The 22,766-nt window shown below is 38.3% G+C and overlaps 1 protein-coding gene across 2 annotated transcripts in view; it reads right to left on the reverse strand.

Annotated features, from left to right (window-relative positions):
- Positions 1–22,766, reverse strand: part of LOC115217935 — a 105,369-nt gene that overhangs the window by 61,934 nt on the left and 20,669 nt on the right. Inside the window, exon 1 of one of the 2 annotated variants that reach the window (XM_036508030.1) lies at positions 15,067–15,150. The exons of the other annotated variant lie outside the window; for it this stretch is intronic. The gene's annotated coding sequence lies outside the window, so the exon portion shown is untranslated. Of the gene's footprint in view, positions 1–15,066; positions 15,151–22,766 lie in introns of those variants that run through there. 2 annotated transcript variants of the gene reach the window in all.

Raw genomic sequence — 22,766 nt, forward strand, 5'->3', positions numbered from 1 at the left:
TAATAATGAGGACAACTATTAAACAATAGCACTTTAGATTTAAAAAAATAAAGATTGTTTCAGTTATACAGGCCAGATTACAAAATAGAAAGCTGTGATTCGTCGTCTCTCTCCATTGCACCAATCACAGCCCGTCTTAAGTTCAAATATCCCTGTATAAGCTTTTTTACTATTTTACGCTTGTTTTGTTGTTCCTAGACTAGGAAATAATATTTATTATTAATATTTTAATGGATTTAATGAAAAATTTTAGGCGATCATATATATATTTTTAAAATCCGCGAAGTCGTGAATCCGCGATAGTAGAACCGCGAAGTAGCGAGGGATCACTGTAGCTACTTTGCTTGTCGATTATTTTCATTTTATATAAAAAATATATGTATGGTTTTCATCTTATATTAAATATATGTACGTTCTATACATTGATTATGTCACATAAATTGTTGACATGAAAAAATATATATATTCGTCACTTCATGTTTCTATCGCAATTTCCTTTAATTTTTTTTAGGTCAATTTATTTTCCCTTTTTCTACGACAGTCAATTGCATATTGACCTTATGTTGCTTTAAGTACTTTAAACATATATGCATATATTGTGTGTGTATCTGTGTGTGTGTGCGCGCAAGTGCATGCGTGTGTGTTTCAATCGATAGACCTAAACGTGTATGTGTCTAGCTTTATACTTGATATATCAATATACATGTACAGGCAGATATCTATCATCGTAGATTTAAATGCACGCACACACATACATACATTCGTTCACTATTTTATAGCCATGCTTGGGGACTCAGACGAACGTGATCAGAAATTTTCCATTAACCATCTGCCGATCACATTGATCAATCGATCAGCCAGTGAATAAAGCAGATAACCTAAATTATTATAGACAACTTTATCTCCGGGAATGTCCTGGTCATACAATCGTGTTGTATATAATAAACATGCATGTAAATAGACACACTGAAGCATGCACAAATGTAATAATGATAATGCATTCATGGCCTAATTAATAATTATAAGCTCCAAAGTTATATATAATATATATGAAGATACATACAGAGGTAGTTACATACATACATACATATATATTAAAGATATATACAAATATATCTAACGGACGTTAAATGATGATGATGATGGTGGTGGTTGTGGTGATGATGATGATGATGATGATGATGATGATGATGATGGTGATGGTGATGATGATGATGATGATGATGACGATGATGGGGATGATGATGATGATGATGGTGATGGTGATGATGGTGATGATGATGATGACGATCATGGTGATGATGATGATGATGATGATGATGATGGTGATGATGATGATGATGATGAGGATGGTGATGATGATGATGATGATGATGATGGTGATGATGATGATGATGATGATTCGATAGAACCTTAGCACGTCAACACGTAGGACGCCGGAAATGGCTAGGTACAATAACATAAAGTTCGCTGTGAGGTAAGCAACAATGGAGGTATCAAGTGTTGGTAGGATACTGTAACTATGTTGAATCATACATCTCACTCTGGGGTCGGTTCTCGGCGTGGCGTAGGCATCAAAAGAGAATGCAAATGGTGTTTACAATAGCCGTTTCAGTAGAATTTTATAGATGTATTTATAGACTACGTCATAACATATAAACCACTGTCTTCAGATAAAATTTTGAACAGGTACGACGTCAAATAGATGAGATTTCATACATCGAACCTGACAAATCCAACGTCATTGGATTAATGTTTCTTTAAAAAATAACATGCAAATATATAGGAAAATTAGGTGTGGCTTCAACGGGTATGCGAGAAGCAAATAGATCAAACGACTATATTATTTAAATTCACTTATTTAAATTAGTTTATAGCTAATAATGAGTTGACAACATACGAGAAACACAGACATAGTATAAGCTTGATTTGACATTAAAGATCATCAAAACCAAAAGGTATTTTATCACTAAGTAATATCTTTGCATATGTATGTATGTATGTATGTATGTATGTATGTATGTATGTATGTATGTATGTATGTATGTATATATATATATATATAATATATATATATATATATATATATAATACAAATAAGAAAATGGAGGAACAGATTCCTTACAATCATTAACTTACAGATATTACCAATTCATGTTATTTATTAACTACTTAAATAGGAACATCCAAATCCAACAGAATAAAACAATATACATCAATAAGTAAGATAATACGATAAAAATGATACATATAAAATGGATCTTACAGCTGTTTCAGCCCGTAGATAAAGGTATCTCATTGTGCCTATATTAGTCATATGTATTGAGGTAATATGCACTTAAAAATGAGTTACTTATATATATATATATATATATATATATATATATATATATATATATATTTCATATATTTTGCTTAGGTATAGCGATATTAATAACCTGGTGTTAGAACTCAATGTACATATGCTTCAGAGAGAAGCGCTACTCAAGTACAGAGCGTAAAAAAAAATTAATAAACAAGAGCACTCAGAGAGCGCAAACTTCTGCCAAGGCAACACCAACGTCCTCATTTTTTTTATTACCCACAAGGGGCCAAACATAGAGGTTTATACAGCACAAAAGACTATACCAAAACATAAAATCGGGGAAATAAAAATACAAAAAGGAAATCGAGCAAAGAAGAAAAAACAAAAGAAACGAATGAAATTATGAATAATGATAAAATGAGGCGCAATGCTCACTATTAGAATATACTGTCTAATTCTTTTTTTTTATTATTATGATTGCATCGAGAACGCACTGTGAATAAGTTATCTATCATTAATATAAATGAAGGCACAGACACGACAGTATAGTTAAGAAGCTCTCTTTGCAGCCACCTGGTTTCGGGTTCAGCCCCATTGTGCAGCACTTTTGGTATGTTTCTTCGACTATAGCCCTCGGTTGACCAATACCTTGTGAGTGTATTTGGAATATGGAAGCTGTATGGAAGCCAGTCGTAAACAGACACACAGACACACAGACACACACACACAGACACACACACACACACACACACACACACACACACACACACGCACACACACACACACACACACACAAACACACACACACACACACGTACACATACACATACGTACATACATACATACATACAAGAGGGCCGCTGAAAATTTCCTGATTTGGGGTAAAAAAATAGAGGATCAGTTATGATTTTATTTAACATATTCCCCTCTCAGATTCACACACTTATTGCAGCAGTCCTTCAGTTTTTCTAAGCCCTGTAAATAACTCGGAAGGTTGAGCCTCCAATAAGGCCTTTTGTGATACCCTTAAAATCAGGAACTTTTCAGCACCCGCCACGTACATATTTGATGAAGATCTGTTGAATAGATCAAAGCAGATTTAATGTGAAGCACGCCACTTATCATGGCTACACAGTATGGCACAAATCAACAGATAAAGCAATCAAGTCAGTGAAGACTGCATCAATAAAGGAAAGCCCATTGGTGTACAGTGTGATGCAAATCCAAAATTATCGAATGCAATATGGAATTATAGGTATGGTATGATGCCATAATAAAATACACGGATGGATTTTATGTATAGATGTGTACATTTATACATGCCTTCCTCTATAATGTTATACCACTATAAAATCTCTTAATGAAACATTTGTAGATATACCATACGTTCATCTGTTTTATCATTGTTATTATTATAAGGCGGCGAGCTGGCAGAATCGTTAGCATGCCGGGCGAAATGCTTAGCAGTATTTCGTCTGGCGCTACGTTCTGAGTTCAAGTTCCGCCGATGTCGACTTTGCCTTTCATCCTTTCGGGGTCGATAAATTAAGTACCAGTGACGCACTGGGGTCGATATAATCGACTTAATCCGTTTGTCTGTCCTTGTTTGTCCACTCTGTGTTTAGCCCCTTGTGGGTAGTAAAGAAATAGGTATTTCGCCCGTCGCTACGGTCTGAGTTCAAATTCTGCCGAGGTTGAATTTATCTTTCATCCTTTCGGGATCGATAAAATAAGTACCAGTTGTACACTGGGATCGATGTAATCGACTCATCCTCTCCCACCAAAATTCTGTCGTCTCCACAAATTTCAGGCCTCGTGCCTATAGTAGAAAGTATTATTATATATACATGTAAGGCGGCGAGCTGGCAGAATCGTTAGAATGCCGGACGAAACACTTAGCGGCATTTTTGTCCATCCTTACGTTCTGAGTTCAAATTCTGCCGGGGTTGACTTTACCTTTCATACTTTCGGGGTCGATGAAATAAGTACCACGTACGCATTGGGATCTATGTAATCGACTCATCCCCACAAAATTTCAGGCATTATGTCTTCAGTGGAAAGGATTATACACAGACATGCAGGAAGTAAGTAGAAAACCTTTAATTTTCAAAATTTCTGATCTAAGCGTCTTAATATGTTTTCAGCGGTGTAGAATTTACAATGTAATTATTCCTTTTCATTTCAGGTGCCATTATATTAAACATTTGCGAAGAGTAACCATGCCACGCACAAAAAATTGTCAGATTTTCAAAGAGGTCGTATTGTTGGGCAATCTGAGCGAAAAGTTGCTGAAAATCTTCAAATTCCTCTTGCTACTGTTAATAGAATTATAGTGCAGTTCAAAAGCCAAGGAAAAGAATCAACAGATTCTCGTCCCGGCCGACCTGGGCCGTCGGAAAGGAAGCTTCGCTGTTTGAAGAGAATTGTGAAAAACGAACCCCGTTCCAAGGCTTTTCACATTGCAAAACAGCAAGAACGTGTGTTACATATCTGCATAAGCTTGGGTATTATGGACGAGAGTTAGAAGAAAACCTCTCCTTCAACCAATTAATATCATGAAAAGAAAAAAATGGGCTAAGGAAATGTCAGGAAAATCCAATTCATTTTGGGATAGAGTGATTTTCTCAGATGAATCCAGATTTGCATTATTTTCAGACAGTGGACGTGCTTGGGTCTGGAGGCTTCCCAATCAAGAATTTAATTTGAAACGATTCCAACCAACTGTGAAACATGGCGGTATCTCTGTAATGGTATGGGGAGCTGTCACTAGCAATGGTCATTCTGAGCTGATCAAATGTGTTCGAACCATAAACTCTGAAAAATACATCGAAATACTTAAGCAAGGACTACTTCCGATGTATTCATACGGTAATATAACGAAAAATGAGTTTTTATTCATGGAAGATGGGGCTCCATGCCACACAGCGAAAAGGAATCAACAATGGTTGACTGAAAATGGGATCAAAAAGCTTCTTTGGCCGAGCCAATCTCCTGACATGCACCCAATTGAAAATCTTTGGAGCATACTAGATAGAGCTATACGAAAAACTCGACAGAGACCTAAATCTAATGATAAATTGTTTCGATTGTCGCACGAAAAGTGGGCAGAAATTCCACAAGAGACAATCACAAAGCTCATCAGTTCAATGGCAAAAAGAATTTCTGAATTAAAAACTGCAAAGGGAATGTCAACTAATTACTAAAGTATGTAGTCCTATCTATCGTTTACATTATGATTGTTCGCTTTGCGTATTAAATAAAAGATTTTGAAAATTAAAGGTGTCTATTTACTTCCTGCGTGTCCGTGTATATACATGTAAGGCAGCGAGCTGACAGAATCGATAGCACGCCAGGCAAAGTGCTTAGTGATATTTCATACTTTTCCACGTTCTGAGTTCAAATTCCGCCGAGGTCTGCTTTGCCTTTCACCCTTTTGAGTTCGATAAAATAAGTACCATTTGAGTACCGGGGTCAATGTAATCGAATCATCCCCTCCCCTGGAATTGTTGGTCTTCTGCTAGATTTTGAAATCATTATCATATATACGTGTGTTTGTGTCTGCCCTCCCCACCGCTTGATTGACAACCAGTGTATAGTTTGTTAACGTTACTGTAATCATAGGAGTTCAGCAAAAGATACCGATAGAATATGAAACAAACTTGAAAAAAAAATAGCGCTGAGGTCATTTTTTAAAAATCCCTTCAAGGTGGAACCCCAGCATGGCCGCAGTCCAATGAGTGAAACGAAATGGCATAATGATTAAACGAAATGGCATAATCCTTTCTCCTAAAGGCACAAGGCCTGAAATTCCGGAGGGTGGGGACTAGTCGATTACATCGATACCAGTGTTTTACTAGTACTTAATTTATCGACCCCGAAAGGATGAAATGCAAAGTAGACCTCGGCGGAATTTGAACTCAGACTAAATGCCGCTAAGCTTTTCACCCGGAGCGCTAACGATTCTTATTTCTTTATTGCCCACAAGGGGCTAAACATAGAGAGGACAAACAAGGACAGACAAAGGGATTAAGTCGATTACATCGACCCCAGTGCGTAACTGGTACTTAATTTATCGACCCCGAAAGGATGAAAGGCAAAGTCGACCTCGGCGGAATTTGAACTCAGAATGCAAACGGACTAAATGCCGCTAAGCTTTTCACCCGGAGCGCTAACGATTCTGCCAGCTCGCCGGCTTAAAACGAGATGACATAATGACTAAGTGTTTACAGAAGATGTGGGTTCGAGTCCCACGAACAACTTTCGACTTTTTCTATCCAGAAGTTTTTAAAACTTAATATCAATATTTAACACGAAATTATAATAGCTTTATCTTCAAGTCCTATCTTTAAAAATAATTTACTTCATACCTCTCGAAGTTTTTAAATTCTTATGGCGTGAAAAATATTGGTTTCAAATTTTGGCACAAGGCCAGCAATTTCGGGTGAGGGGGAATGTCGATTACATGGACTCCAACTGATAACTTATTTTATCAACCCCGAAAGGATGAAATGCAAAGTAGACCTCGGCGGAATTTGAACTCAGACTAAATGCCGCTAAGCTTTTCACCCGGAGCGCTAACGATTCTTATTTCTTTATTGCCCACAAGGGGCTAAACATAGAGAGGACAAACAAGGACAGACAAAGGGATTAAGTCGATTACATCGACCCCAGTGCGTAACTGGTACTTAATTTATCGACCCCGAAAGGATGAAAGGCAAAGTCGACCTCGGCGGAATTTGAACTCAGAATGCAAACGGACTAAATGCCGCTAAGCTTTTCACCCGGAGCGTTAACGATTCTACCAGCTCGCCGGCTTAAAACGAGATGACATAATGACTAAGTGTTTACAGAAGATGTGGGTTCGAGTCCCACGAACAACTTTCGACTTTTTCTATCCAGAAGTTTTTAAAACTTAATATCAATATTTAACACGAAATTATAAATAGCTTTATCTTCAAGTCCTATCTTTAAAAATAATTTACTTCATACCTCTCGAAGTTTTTAAATTCTTATGGCGTGAAAAATATTGGTTTCAAATTTTGGCACAAGGCCAGCAATTTCGGGTGAGGGGGAATGTCGATTACATGGACTCCAACTGATAACTTATTTTATCAACCCCGAAAGGATGAAAGGCAAAGTCGATCTCAGCGGAATTTGAAAGTAGAACGTAAAGACGGACGAAACACCGCCGAGCAATTTGCCCGGAGCGGTAATGATTCTACCAGTTCGTCGCCTTTACGACGTGAGCAATAATAAAACTCATATTTCAAAAATAGTATATGAATGACAAAGCTAAAACGAATGAATAAAAAAATGAAGGAATGTCAAAATTCTTTGACACAAAGTTGTAGTGTCAAGTAAGAAGAATGCAAATATCTAATAGATATGAAAGTGTTATCATTTTTAAAAGGATTATTTTTTAGAACAAATATGAATTCAAAGGAAAAAATGATGGGTTTTAAACAGGATGTACCAAATCCCGATAGTTTAAACAGCGTCGATACCGTTTATGAGAGTAATAACAGAGTGATTCTAAAAAATGAAAGTGAAAGTAAAGTTTAGAATTGTTAATCGATATGATTATTTCAGAATATAATACAAACACATTTGGGGGGATAGATCCATATCTATCCCCTTAAGCATTCAAACCGGCCATATCAAACTAAAATGTCAAACAATCACATCATCGAAATCTCTAAACTACAAGATAATGCATGATTAATTCGAAACAGTATAAATAAACAAATGTTATATTTGACAGATTAATCTGAACACTAAAGGGTTAAATTACTGAGAAAGAAATGAATGTTGGATAACGAATGAAAGAATACAATCGCGAATAGAAGCGATGGGAATGGGGATCCTCCAGGGGGGTCTCCAGAATAATATCGCTCGACAGGGTGCAAGCTCAAAGATCAAGGAGTTACTCCAGGTCGAGCTACTATTTCTCCGCGTTGAGAGGTCATAGGAAAGAATCGCAAGACGGATTCTTCAAGCCGAGCTAATCGACAGGAGACCTTGGGGGTAGATCAAGAACGAAATGGTTGGATAATATTCATAGGCGCAGGAGTAGCTGTGTGGTAAGTAGCTTGTTTACCAACCACATGGTTCCGGGTTCAGTCCCACTGCGTGACACCTTGGGCAAGTGTCTTCTACTATAGCCTCTGGCCGACCAAAGCCTTGTGAGTGGATTTGGTAGACGGAAACTGAAAGAAGCCCGTCGTACATATGTATATATATATATATATATATATGCGTGTGTGCGTTTGTGTGTCTGTGTTTGTCCCCCTAGCATTGCTTGACAACCGATGCTGGTATGTTTATGTCCCCGTTACTTAGCGGTTCGGCAAAAGAGACCGATAGAATAAGTACTGGGCTTACAAAAGAATAAGGCCCGGGGTCGAGTTGCTCGATTAAAGGCGGTGCTCCAGCATGGCCGCAGTCAAATGACTGAAACAAGTAAAAGAGTAAAGAGGAAAAGAGAGTAAAAGAGTATAGCCTTAGTTGGTCACACTCGTTCGACAATGAGTCAGTTGCTTAATCAACTGAATCGCCTGCTCCTGAACGTATGTGTAAGTGACCAAGTATTCCATAAACACGTGTCCCTTTGATGTAATTGTCAGGCGGCGCCAGCGTGTATCAGGGCTGTATTTCATTGAATCATAGGTACAATCCATCCGACGGGCTTCCATACAGTTTCTATCTGCACAAGTTCATTCACAAGGTATGGATCGAGCCAAGACTATAAAAAATCACGTTTGTCCATGATGCCACGCATTGAGATCGAAACGGAAACCTCGAGGTTGCGAAGCGAACGTCTTAACCACTAAGCCATACTGCACCCACACTCACACGCATATACACGCATTCATACATCCACAAATATGCGTGTGGAGTGCGTTCGTTTATGTATATTTGTGTGATTGTGTGTGTGTGTGTGTGTGTGTGTAAGTATTTTTTTTTTAAATTTAGAGTGGATTTTGACCGGCTTTCTTCGAAGCAAAGCCCTGAAGGAACGCATCATGCCTTGTTCATCGTCCTTGAAATCTTAAGAATGTTTTGCAGATTTTTAATAGTCCCAGATAGAAACAGTTTGACGTTTCGAGCATAGCTCTTCGTCGGTAAGCGGAAAGGAGAAAGGGAAAAGTCCAAAGAAGGAAAAGATGTCTGTATATATGTGTGTGTAAGGGGGGGGGGCAGGCGGAGGTAAAGATCATGGACCACCTTTTGCGATATTTTCTTTCTTTTTTACAGGAACACACTATATCGAGGGCGGAGATTTCGAATCTGCAAAAAAAGCTGCATTTCAAAATTTAAATCGTCCCCCGCCCTTCACCATCCCCTCTACAAAATTTTCAATTTTTAAAAAAATGTTTTTTGGCGAAATACGTAAAAAAAATACGGAGATTATGATTCTGAAAAGAAAATTTCTGTAAAATTTCAATTTTTCAAAAAAAAAAAAGAAAAAAAATGAAATAGGCGCAGGAGTGGCTGTGTGGTAAGTAGCTTGCTTACCAACCACATGGTTCCGGTTCAGTCCCATTGCGTGGCATCTTGGGCAAGTGTCTTCTGCTATAGCCCCGGGCCGACCAATGCCTTGTGAGTGGATTTGGTAGACGGAAACTGAAAGAAGCCTGTCGTATATATATATATATGTATATATGTGTGTGCTTGTGTGTCTGTGTTTGTCCCCCTAGCATTGCTTGACAACCGATGCTGGTGTGTTTACGTCCCCGTTACTTAGCGGTTCGGCAAAAAGAGACCGATAGAATAAGTACTGGGCTTACAAAGAATAAGTCCCAGGGTCGATTTGCTCGACTAAAGGCGGTGCTCCAGCATAGCCGCAGTCAAATGGCTGAAACAAGTAAAAGAGTGAAAAGAGTGAAATAATCCTCGTCCCCTCTGCCCTATGACAAGAAGTGAAAGTGTTTTCTCTGCTAATGTTTCATGACGAACATGTTGTGGTTGAGGGTCTTCTTGAATTAAGAGACGTATGTAAAAATTAGATTTTTTGCACACACAACAAAATGACATAAAAATTTTTTTTTCTCTTTTGGTAATTCCTATTTAGAAAGTTGATCCTCGGTTTGGCTGTTGTTTCTAGCTTGTCACATTTCCGGTTGAGGCGGGTTTAAATTTTGAATTTTTTTCTTCTCTGGTAACACGTATTAAAATTTTGAAAACGTCTTTCTAGCATGTCAGGTTTTCTGTTTAGATACTTTTTGCGTCTGTTATTTTATAATTCTATGCATGCGTGAAACATTAGTAGAGATAACACTTTAATTTCACTTCTTGTCATAGGGCGGAGGGCGGAAGGGGTATTTATTATTTTGTTTTGAAAAATTGAAATTATACTAAATTTGTTTTTCAGAATCTCCCTATTTTTCTACGTATTTCGCCTAAAAAAATTTTTTAATAAGTGAAAATTTAAGAAATTTAGGAGAGGAGGAGAAGGCGTGGATCTAAATTTTGAAATGCAGATTTTTTTGCAGATTCGGAATCTGCGCCCTCGATATAGTGTGTTCATGTAAAAATAAAACCCTCCAAAAATCGCAAAGGGGGTGCGGGCCATGATCTTTACCCCCGCCGTGTGTGTGTGTGTATGTAAAAAAACTAGTTTCTCTCGAGCACACCGGCTAATTTGGTTCTCGACTCGACAAACTTTATATAATTATTACCGTGCTGTGTGTGTGTGTGTGTGTGTGTGTGTGTGTATGCCTTTGTGTCTGAGTTTGTTCCCCCCCCACCATCGTTTGACAACTGATGTTGGTGTGTGTATCTCTCGTGGAAGCGCCATCCAACCAAAATGCAAATATATGGGAAACTACCACCTGTGTCATCTCTTGTGAAAGGTAGGAGAGTCCAGTTTGCTGGACATTGTTGTAGAGCTGAAAAAGAAGTAATTTCTACTCTTCTCCTCTGGAAGCCATCTACTCGCAATACCAGAGGGCGCACACTCTCCTACCCTGATGTAATCTCCAGGGATACAGGCATCCAGCAACAGGACCTCCGTAATGCCATGATGGACCGTGAAGTCTGGCGTAGCATGGTAAATTCCATTGTCTCGACCACGGTCGAACAATGATGATGATGATGTGTATGTCCCCGTAACTTAGCGGTTCGGCAAAAGACACCGATAGAATAAATACTAGACTTACAAAGAATTTGTCCTGGGTCAATTTGTTCGACTAAAGGTGGTGCTCCATGATGGCCACAGTCAAATGACTGAAACAAGTAAAAGACTAAAAGAGAGATGCATCTACAGCCTTCCCCCCTTACTATACCTTCTCTCCCTTAGTACTCATATAAACGTCACCCCCGCTTTCCAGTGGGTGATATCGACCACTTTGAGAAGCACTGATTTAGAAGGAATTTCTGAGGTACTGAAGCAGTACCAGACCATAACAGAATTACTTTCTTACTACCTCGGGTACTCGTTTCAGTTGATTGGACGGTAACAACGTGAAAACAAATGCTTGCGACGCAACACACCTGCCGGGAATCGAACTCAAAGACGTAACTATTATGATCACAACACCTGGACCCCTAAACCATGCACCTCAGTATACACATGTTAGTACACACACATACACACGCACAAGCGTGTGTAATATATATATATATATATATATATATATATATATATATATATATATATATATATATATATATATATATATATATACATATATATGTATGTATATATATATATATATATATGTGTGTGTGTGTATATGTATGTATGTATATATATATATATATATATATATATATATATATACACATACATATATATATATATACATATATATATACACATACACATGTATAAATGTACATGTATATATACATATATATACACATACACATATGTATAAATGTATATATATATATACAGATAAGTGTGTGTGTATATATATGTGTGTGTATATATACATATATATATGAATGTGCATATATATGTGTGTACACTTATATAGGCATCTATATACAAACACACACACATATATGTTTGTGTAGTGTGTACACATATATATGCACATTCATATACATGTATATATTATACACATCCGTATATGCTTAGGCACAGAGACACAAACACTCATATACATGCATATGTACATACGCACAAAAAGACACATATTACATACATAGACACATGATGAATGCCAGGCACGGTCACTATGGTTACCAAGTAAAGCACCAGAAGAATTCCATCAAGATATGATGTATGAATTAGTTTCACGCCAGCGGTGAGTTTAGGGTGTTGTTGTTACTACTACTACTACTACTACTACTACTACTACTACTACTTTTATTAATGATGGTTGTTGTTAAGTAGATGATGGCTATAGCAATAATATATATATGCGGTGTATTTACGGTGTATATACCTGAGCGTATATGTGCGCGTGCATGTGCGTTTGTGTGTGTCAGAGTGACAAAGTAACGAGCAACGCATCAGGTGGTTGTGAGATGTGCTAAAAATAACAGCTAAGTCACCCTTAAATCACGCACAAAGATTTTTTTTATTTGTTGTTGCCTAGATGCAGGACTGGCTGTGTGGTAAGTAGCTTGCTTACCAACCACATGGTTCCGGGTTCAGTCCCACTGCGTGGCACCATAGGCAAGTACCTTTTACTATAGCCTCGGGCAAGTGTCTTCTACTATAGCCTCGGGCAAGTGTCTTCTACTATAGCCTTGTGAGGGGAATTTGGTAGACGGAAACAGAAAGGAACCCGTCGTATTGCTTCAGTGGGTTGTTTTTCTCTTAAAGTTTTACCCAAGTTTAGAGAATCGGTGTTATAATTTTGCAGGTTCTGTTACAGGGGTTAATGTAACTTTTAACTTACCTGTGACTGTTATATATTGGCAATCTTTCGTCTCTAGTAGATCGCCTTATATATTATTTATAATAAGGGCATTACTACACATAAATGCCTCACGCTATGGGGGATTCTTAAAGTCAAAACTACCATAATAAATACAGCGTACCGAACGCGAGGGAAAGCAACTCTTGAAGCGAACTCCTTAAAAAATATATATATATATGTATATGTTTGTATGTGTTTGTCCCCCCCCCACCATCGCTTGACAACCGATACTGGTGTGTTTACGTCCCCATAACCTAGCGGTTCGGCTCAAAAGCCCGATAGAATAAGTATTAGGCTTACAAAGAATAAGTTCTGGGGTCGATGTAATGACTAAACCTTACTTTAGAAATGCTGACCTTATGCAAAAGTTAGAAAGAACTATTATAATGGTAAATATTAGACACTACACACGTACGGACTTTTTGATTCAGCATGCATTTTTTAGATTCAGTATGTGTGTGCATGCGTGTATGCAGATAAGTGTGTGTGTGTATACATATTATATATATGTTTCTTTACTACCCACAAGGGGCTAAACATAGAGGGGACAAACAAGGACAGACAAACGGATTAAGTCGATTACATCGGCCCCAGTGCGTAACTGGTACTTAATTTATCGACCCCGAAAGGATGAAAGGCAAAGTCGACCTCGGCGGAATTTGAACTCAGAACGTAGCGACGGGCGAAATACCGCGAAGCACTTCGCCCGGCGTGCTAACGTCTCTGCCAGCTCGCCGCCTTGTATATATTATATATATACACACACACACACCTGCATACATACATACATACATACATACATACATACATACATACATACATACATACATACATACATACGCAGATATATAGATGCCTGCGTGTGTGTGTGTGTACGCGAGTAATACACAACATACTTTTACATACCTACACACACACACACACACACACACACTCACGCTCGCACACATACAAGCAAACATAAATTTGATAGTTTACTCCGAGTTTTACCCAAGGCTGAGTTGTTCGCAGCGGGGCAAAACTCAGAGTAGATATCAGTGATCTTTCGATATAATATACGTAAATAAAAAACATCTATTTCTTGTGTCTCACGTATTCAGCTTTACATAGGACAATGCAAAATATATTTGAACATAGTCTACAGGTGTGGCTGTCTTGTTAAGAAGTTTGCTTCCCAACAACATGGTTCCGGGTTCAGTGCCACTTGTGACTGAATTTGGTAAAGGGGAACCGAAGGTATCCCGTCGTATTTGTTTGTATGTATGTATGTATGTATGTTTGTATGTATTGTTGTATGTATGTATGTATGTATGTATGTATGTATGTATGTATGTATGTATGTGTGTATGTATGTATGTATGTATGTATGTATTGTTGTATGTATGTATGTATGTATGTATGTATGTATGTATGCATGTATGTATGTATGTTTGTTAGTTTGTCCCTCACCACAGTTTGAAAACCGGTGCTGGTTTGTTTACGTTCCCGTAACTTAGCCTTCCGGCGAAAGTGAACGATAGCATAAGTACGAGGATTTAAAAGCAAGTAGCGGGATCGATTTGACCCCAGCATGGCCGCAGAGCAATGACTGAAACAATTTAGAAATTAAAAAATTATTACCTTACGATATATATACATACATATATATATATAAAGTGAGTATAATGTATGTATGTATGTATGTATGTATGTATGTATGTATGTATGTATGTATGTATGTATGTATGTATGTATGTATGTATGTATGTATGTATGTATGTATGTGTGTATGTATGTATGTATTGCGTCAGTGGGTTGTTTTTCTCTTAAAGTTTTAGCCAAGTTTAGAGAATCCGTGTAATAAATTTGTAGTTTCTGTTACAGGTGTTAATGTAACTTTTAACTTACCTGTGACTGTTATAGGTGGATGAGTAGACAAGGGCAGCGGTAGCCGCAGCAGCAACAGCAACACATCTAACTAAAACATAGTTTTATTTTGTTGTTGTCTTATTCTTATTGTTGTTGTTATTGTTATTATTATACTTATTACAGCCATCGTTATCATTATTATTATTATTATTATTATTATTATTTCTTTGTTTATCGCAATGGAAAACCTACTTGTGTGTGTGTGTGTATGTGTGTGTGTGTTAGGTCGATGAGCAGAGAAGGCCAAACATGAAAAATATAAAACAAAAAAATAAGAAAAAGAAAATAAATACAACCACAATTACGACCACAACCACCACCACCACCACTACCACCACCACCATCACCGCCACCACCACCACGCCTCGTTACTTCTCGCAACTCCCCTTCCTCCGCATCCCTCTTCTCGCTCCTCCTTTTACTCCATAGTAATATTATAAGATAGGAGGAGGAGATCTATAAAACTTCAGCCGTTGACTAGTTATAATTCCACGTGCAATACTAATGGGGTATAATGGAACTCAAACAGTCCGGAGATCTTTTGTTTCACACTCCTCTCTTTCTCTCTCTCTATCCCCCCACCTCGCTCTTTCTCCATCTATCTGTCTGTCTGCCTGTCTGTCTCTCTACTTATCTATCTATCTGTCTATCTATCTATCTATCTATCTATCTATCTATCTATCTATCTATCTATCTATCTATCTATCCATCCATCCATCCATCCATCATCTATCTATCTATCTATCTATCTATCTATCTATCTATCTTTCTGTCTGTCTGTCTGTCTGTCTATCTATCTGTCTGTCTGTCTGTCTGTCTGTCTGTCTGTCTGGCTGGCTGTCTGCCTATCTATCTATCTATCTATCTATCTATCTATCTATCTATCTATCTATCTATCTATCTATCTATCTATCTATCTATCTATCTCAATCTCTCTTCTACTTCATCTATCACATAATTTCCTTCACTTCTTTCATTGTCTTTCACTCTTTCGTTCACACTGTCTTTTTCTTTTTGAAGTTCTTTCTTATTCTTTTTCTCTATTGTCCTCTTTACACGTTCACCTTCTTCCTTTCTTTCTATCTTTCTGTCTGCCCTACCCTGTCTTCGTTTTTTCCTTCTTTCCTTCCTTCCTGTCTTACCTCCAGTCTTCCTTTCTTTTTCCTCTTCCCTTCTATCTTGAAATTTTCTTTCTTTAAAGTTTACCTTCTCTTAATCTTTCTCTCTCTCTCCCCCCACCATTATTATCTCTTTTACACTTTACTTTCACTTTCCCTACGGATCGCTCTCTCTCTCTCTCATCCCCTTCCCCTCACTCTTTCATTCCCCACCTCCTCATTCTTTTATTCTCCTTCCCCTTCTTTTGTCCTCTCTTTTTTTTTCTATTCACATTTATTTGTTTAGTTTTTTAAGGTAAAACTTATAAGAGTTATTGAGGGGGGAATCTTTGTGTGTGAATATACGCGCACATGTAAATGCGTGTGTATGTACGAGTGTGTCTATGTGTATGTGTGTGTGCGTGTGTCTGTGTGATGTTTGTTTAATTGTCTTTTGATGGAGTGGGCCAGAGTGGGGCGGAGCGGGGAAGACCACTAATTGATAGTGACAGTAGTTTTGCTCTTTGAGTTGATCGTTGATGCTCTTTTTCTATAAAAAAAACAAAAACTGTCGTTGTTGGTTATTGTGGTCGTCATAATGATGATGATGATGATGATGACGATGACGATGACGATGATGATGGGTATTGATGGTGTCAGTGTTAATGTTAGTAGTGTTAGGTTACTAGCAATGTTAGTATCATTGTTGCTGATGCTGCTGCTGCTGTTGTTGCTGCTGCTACTGCTGGTCAAGTCGATGGTATTGTTGGTATTTAGACTAGTTCCACGTGTCTTTTTTTTTCTTAACGAAATACAATGAAACAGAAAGCTGAGGTATTACCATTGGGAAAATGTATATGTACAAAAATACACACACACATATTTATGTATATATTTGTGGTGTATATACATACATATATATACATACATACATACATACATACATACATACATACATGCATTTTTGGACTCTCTTGATGAAGGAAACCGGACTTATGGTAATATCTCCGTGTAACTGTGTAATAGTTGCATACCCAAGAAGTTTTGCACACTGCTTCTGCAAATTATGAAACGATCCGAAACGATTATTACGTAAATCGGAGCTTCCTGAAACAGCAGTCGACTTAAGAAATTGTGTATTCTCTATTTTGTAATCTGGGATATTTTTCACTTTGACCGGCAGATTTTTAAAATAATTTCTATGTAACTAAAAAATTTTTAAATTTCCAGTAACTATAATGGTTTTAGAAGTGGTGAATACCTCACATCTTGTCTTGGAATTAATGTTACTGGATACGTTGAAGTGCTAGAGACAGTTTTTAAGCACTGGATGGTTGAAGTATGCAGTGGAAGGCCATATGCACCTCAACAAGATCCAGTACCTTTTCACAAAACCCACGTAAGCCAAGAATGGATATGAGCCAGTCTGTTAGATAAAACCAACACCAAAAGCCTCCAAACCCGCCAGATTTAAACCCTATAGACAACGTTTGCGGGTGTTGTTGAAAGGGAGATTAATTGACATCTTCACAATACTTGACTGAAGGCCGCCATTGTCCAGGGGATGTCCGAAATGAATATGGACCATTCAGTGCTGGCATTTCAATGATTCCGGTCCTGCATTGAAGTAGTAACCGAAGCTGAAGACGGATTCATAGAATTGTCGGCCTGGCTTGATTATTCATAGAATTGTCGGTCCGGTTTATTTCTTAATTTGGTATGGAGTTTAGCTGCGTGCTGTCCCATGTTAAAACAAGCTCCCAACGGTGTTTGATAAACATTTATTTATACATTTGTGTATCACAATATTTACATAATTATACAGATCCTTGCCAGGGCTGTATTGCGGTTTGCCGGTAGTAAATGGAGTTCATAGTTAATAACAGATAAGAATGGCTTCATGTGAGGGGCAGGAAAATATTCTGTTCTTCATTGTCGACGATTCATTTAACTTGGGGTTGAATAGCAGCCATGAAGCTAATCTTCTTACAGACTTGTTATCCGTGTCACCTATGTGCGCCTTTGGTGTGTTTGACCTCACCTTCACTTTTATAACCACCATTTACGCGGGAACATCTGGAACATACGGGTTGATATGCAGCAAAATGACTGGTTAGTATTCAGGCAGCCGCCTGATCCTAGTTACAAAACCTACACGGTTTCGAATCTAGACCTCCGTACAGAATAATCTTATGAGAAAACTAATCGAGAAAATGTGCACACATTTTCATTAAAGTGCATTAGATTTTTACTGGACTAGAATCGTTTTATTAAATTACCAAATATGTCTTCAAATATCTCTTACATCCTCTGTATGATTAATACCGATATGAATAAAAGCAGAAGTTGATAAAGGATAGTGAAAACAATGTATACAAAGCGCGGGAACTAAAATATGAAACTAAAATATGAAACTAAAATACTGCACGTACAGAAGGCACACAGAGCTGCGCTCGGTTGAGCAATGAAAGTGTGCAAAATAATAATAATAATAATAATAATAATATAATAATAATAATAATAATAATAATAATAATAATAATAATAATAATAATGTCAAGACCTACCAAAAACTGAGTAAATATAAAGATCTTGAAATAGAAATCAGCAAAATGTGGAACCTGAAAACTAAAACAATACCTGTTGTCATAGGTGCCCTGGGAATGATAGCTACCTAACTCAGATATCAGGAAACCCCAAAATGGCAGAAATTCAAAAGATTGTGCTCATGGGAACTGCTCATATCCTACACAAAATACTTTCTATGTAATCTCAAGTTTTAAAACAAACATATTTTTCGTTTTTTTTAGACATTCACTAGTACAACACTAAATACAAAACCAAATATATGGTACACTAGGCATAACAACATCACGAACTTCCAACCTGTTGTCTCTTGAGGTCTCTGGGTAAAACTTGGAGCCAACTTGTACAAATATAAAGCAAAACAGAATAATAATAATAATAATAATAATAATAATAATAATAATAATAATAATAACAATAAATAAATAAATAAATAAGGACAATTAAAACAATCCTTTCTAGGCACAAGGCTTGAAATATTTGAGAGGTTAGTTGATTACATTGACTCCAGTGTTTAACTTGTACTTATTTCATCGACCCCGAAAAGGATGAAAGGCAAAGTCGACTTAGCGGAATTTGAACTTAGGACATAAAAGATGGATGAAATGCCACAAAATATTTTGTCCGACGCGGTAACGATACTGCCAGCTCACCGCTAATTTCTTTCTTTCTTTCTTTCTTTCTTTCTTTCTTTCTTTCTTTCTTTCTTTCTTTCTTTCTTTCTTTCTTTCTTTCTTTCTTTCTTTCTTTTACTACAGAGGTAAATGGCCTCAAATTTGGTGTTGAGAAGGGTGAGGTCTAAAAGATAATTGGTAAAGTTTACGCTGTCGGGTTTGAACAAAATATTTTTCGTGATATAGGCTTGGGAGTGGCTGTGTGGTAAGTAGCTTGCTTACCAACCACATGGTTCCGGGTTCAGTCCCACTGCGTGGCACCTTGTTCTACTATAGCCTCGGGCCGACCAAAGGCTTGTGAGTGGATTTGGTAGACGGAAACTGAAAGAAGCCCGTCGTATATATGTATATATATATATATGTGTGTGTGTGTGTGTGTGTGTGAATGTATGTTTGTGTGTCTGTGTTTGTCCCCCCAACATCACTTGACAACCGATGCTGGTGTGTTTACGTCCCCGTAACTTAGCGGTTCGGCAAAAAGAGACCGATAGAATAAGTACTAGGCTTACAAAGAATAAGTCCTGGGGGCGATTTCCTCGACTAAAGACGGTGCTCCAGCATGGCCACAGTCAAATGACTGAAACAAGTAAAAGAGTATGACATGGTTAGATAAATTGCATAGGGCTCACAACACTCGCTAAAAACAACGACGATGACAATAACAATAGCAATTACAACACTGTCTTGTGTAGTAATCAAGATAACTGAACCAGTCAATGAGTTTGCCTTTGCGTGGTTGATCGACCAAATCTCTCTCTCAAATTACATATGAACGGCGAGGGACAATGGATAATGTAGTCTTGGATACGAAATATACGACAGAAAGCGGTGTGGTCAAGCGGCAATATTTTTTTTTTATCACCACGGGTCTACTCAACCAGGTATGACTCAGTTGTGAGTGTTTATTGAGCAAAAACATCGAAGCTCCACGAGGTTCCGGCGTGTGGCGGGGGCAACCCCGCTGTACTCTTTCACCACAACTTCCTCTCACTCTTTCTTCCTACTTCTGCCACAAAGCAGAAGAACCACGGTGTAACCCACTATGGTGTGGTAAACTTTCAGACCCTAGTCTAGATTGCGAATCCTCTGTACCCCAGGATGGTTCAGCTCTCCACCCGTTAAAAGCCACCGTTTACGGAATGAGGATAACAACGTAGTTTTCGCGCCCGTGCAACCGCCAGTCTATCGCATGTGGTTGGTGAATCTTCAAGTTGCCACACGCATTTTTAGTAGCTTAGAGTAGGCTCGAATTAGAGATTATTCTTTGTGGCTAATTGTGTGAGTCCTGATTGGAAGAACAAGAAGAAGACAACAACAGTTACTACTACAACAATTCATAGCACAGTTATTTATTGAAATAACTCAGTGTATTGTCATCAATATGTAGAAATGGCATGTAAACGATGGCATTGCGAGTTCAATCGATAGGTTAGCTACTTAATTATAGATGTGGGGCAATTATAATGTGATAGCTTTATTAAGTGGTGAACAAATATTTAAACATACTTAGTCTTCTTACACAAAATATACACTTGCAATCTCCCCCTTCTCTCTCTCTCTCGCCTTTTCTTTTTCTGCTGCTCATTACATCTGCGTTCATTTATCTGTCTTTTATATTTCTTTCATTGTCTAGCTGTCTTGTATGTATGCATGCATGTATGTATGTATGTATGTATGATGTATGTATGTATGTATGTATGTATGTATGTATGTATGGCAGTTTGTGTCTATGTATGCATGTATGTATGTATGTATATGCATACATACATACGCATACATATATGAGTATATATGTGTGTGTGTACATAGCAACTAGACAACAGTAATACAGGGTGGGGCAAAAGCTACGCACCAAAACATTTGATATTTCAAGTATATTACGTTACTCTTATTATCGGGGGGCTATAATTAACAATAAATAGCGGTCCGCTCTGAAAAGGGCGATTAAAAGACAATCGATAAGGTTCAGCAAAGGACTAGCAGTTGAAAGAAACAGAATAGAGACAGGGTTAGTCAAAAAGTTAGACGAGGCTTTTAGAAAAGGCATCGACCGTGCTCGCAGCGAAATTGGCACTCGACTAATTCTTCAACGCGAAACACGATGGTTGAGTTGTTAGAGCTAAGGTACGAGCACTTAGACACGAAAGGACGAAAGCCGTTCAATGGGCCAGAGTGATTGAGGCACGGCGTGGCAATAAATCCACGATCCGATTCTTGCTGAGCCACGACGGGCAAATGATAACTTATCCGAGACAGTTGTGTGCGGCCTTTCAGCAGAGCTTCGCTCAACTGTTCGAGAGGCGGAGCGTTGTGAAAGGCCAATAACAGTCTTTGAAATACGGGAAGCAATGGCTAATTGCACAATGGGTAAATCGCCTCATTTAGATGGTCTGCCTTACAAACTTTACGCTTACATGCCAGACTTGTTCGGTGGCCTCTTAGCAGACGTTTACTACAACTGGCAACAAAATGGAAGAACTCCCAATTTTTTGAGCCGAGGAGCGGTGGCGTTGCTGAGAAAAGACCCGAACAAGGGGATTGTATTGACAACTTTAGGCCCATAACTTTGCTGAATGCAGAATTCAAAATTTTGGTCAAAGTGTTAGCTACGAGATTGGTGCTTGTTTTAGGGTATCTAGTAGGGGAGGCATTTACATGTGCCATCCCGAAAAGATCCATCCACGACATCCTCCAGCTCATGCGAAAATGGATAAAGAACCTGGCATGAGTAAGGCCCTGATCAATTTAGATCAGTCTAAAGCTTTCGTTAGGGTCGACCATCTATACCTGGCGGCGGTCCTCAAAGTAGCTGGTATCGAGCCTGTGTTCAGGGGCCGGATCGCTGCAACGTACAGCGTCATCTGTCCAGTGGTCAGAGAGAATGGTCACCTCTCAGAGCCGTTCAACATCATGCACTCGGTCCGGCAAGGTTACCCCTCTCGTCTCTCTTGTATATACTGACTCTCGAGCCACTACTACACAAACTGGAGGCATTGTGAGACATCTCGCGTGACCTAGGATGTGGGAGATGTGTGTCGGCACATGCCGACGACTTCACCGTAGTGGTATCAGATCATAAACACATAGAAAAGATCGGCACCGCTCACAGGGACTACGAAGCGGTTTCAGGAGTGGCGATTAACCAGGAAAAATCAGTAGGCTTGCGGCTCGGCACCTGGAGAAGCAAGACCACGCCGTTCAACTGCATGATAAACGTCTCAACCAGTCAACATGTAACTTAATGTCCTTTCTCCCTGATAATATTCCACTCAAAATCTTCATTTGAGTGTGAATTGAAACAATTGGAGGCTATGTTAATTAA

The sequence above is a fragment of the Octopus sinensis genome, linkage group LG12, assembly GCF_006345805.1.
Source record: "Octopus sinensis linkage group LG12, ASM634580v1, whole genome shotgun sequence".
In the NCBI taxonomy this organism is placed as follows: domain Eukaryota; kingdom Metazoa; phylum Mollusca; class Cephalopoda; order Octopoda; family Octopodidae; genus Octopus; species Octopus sinensis.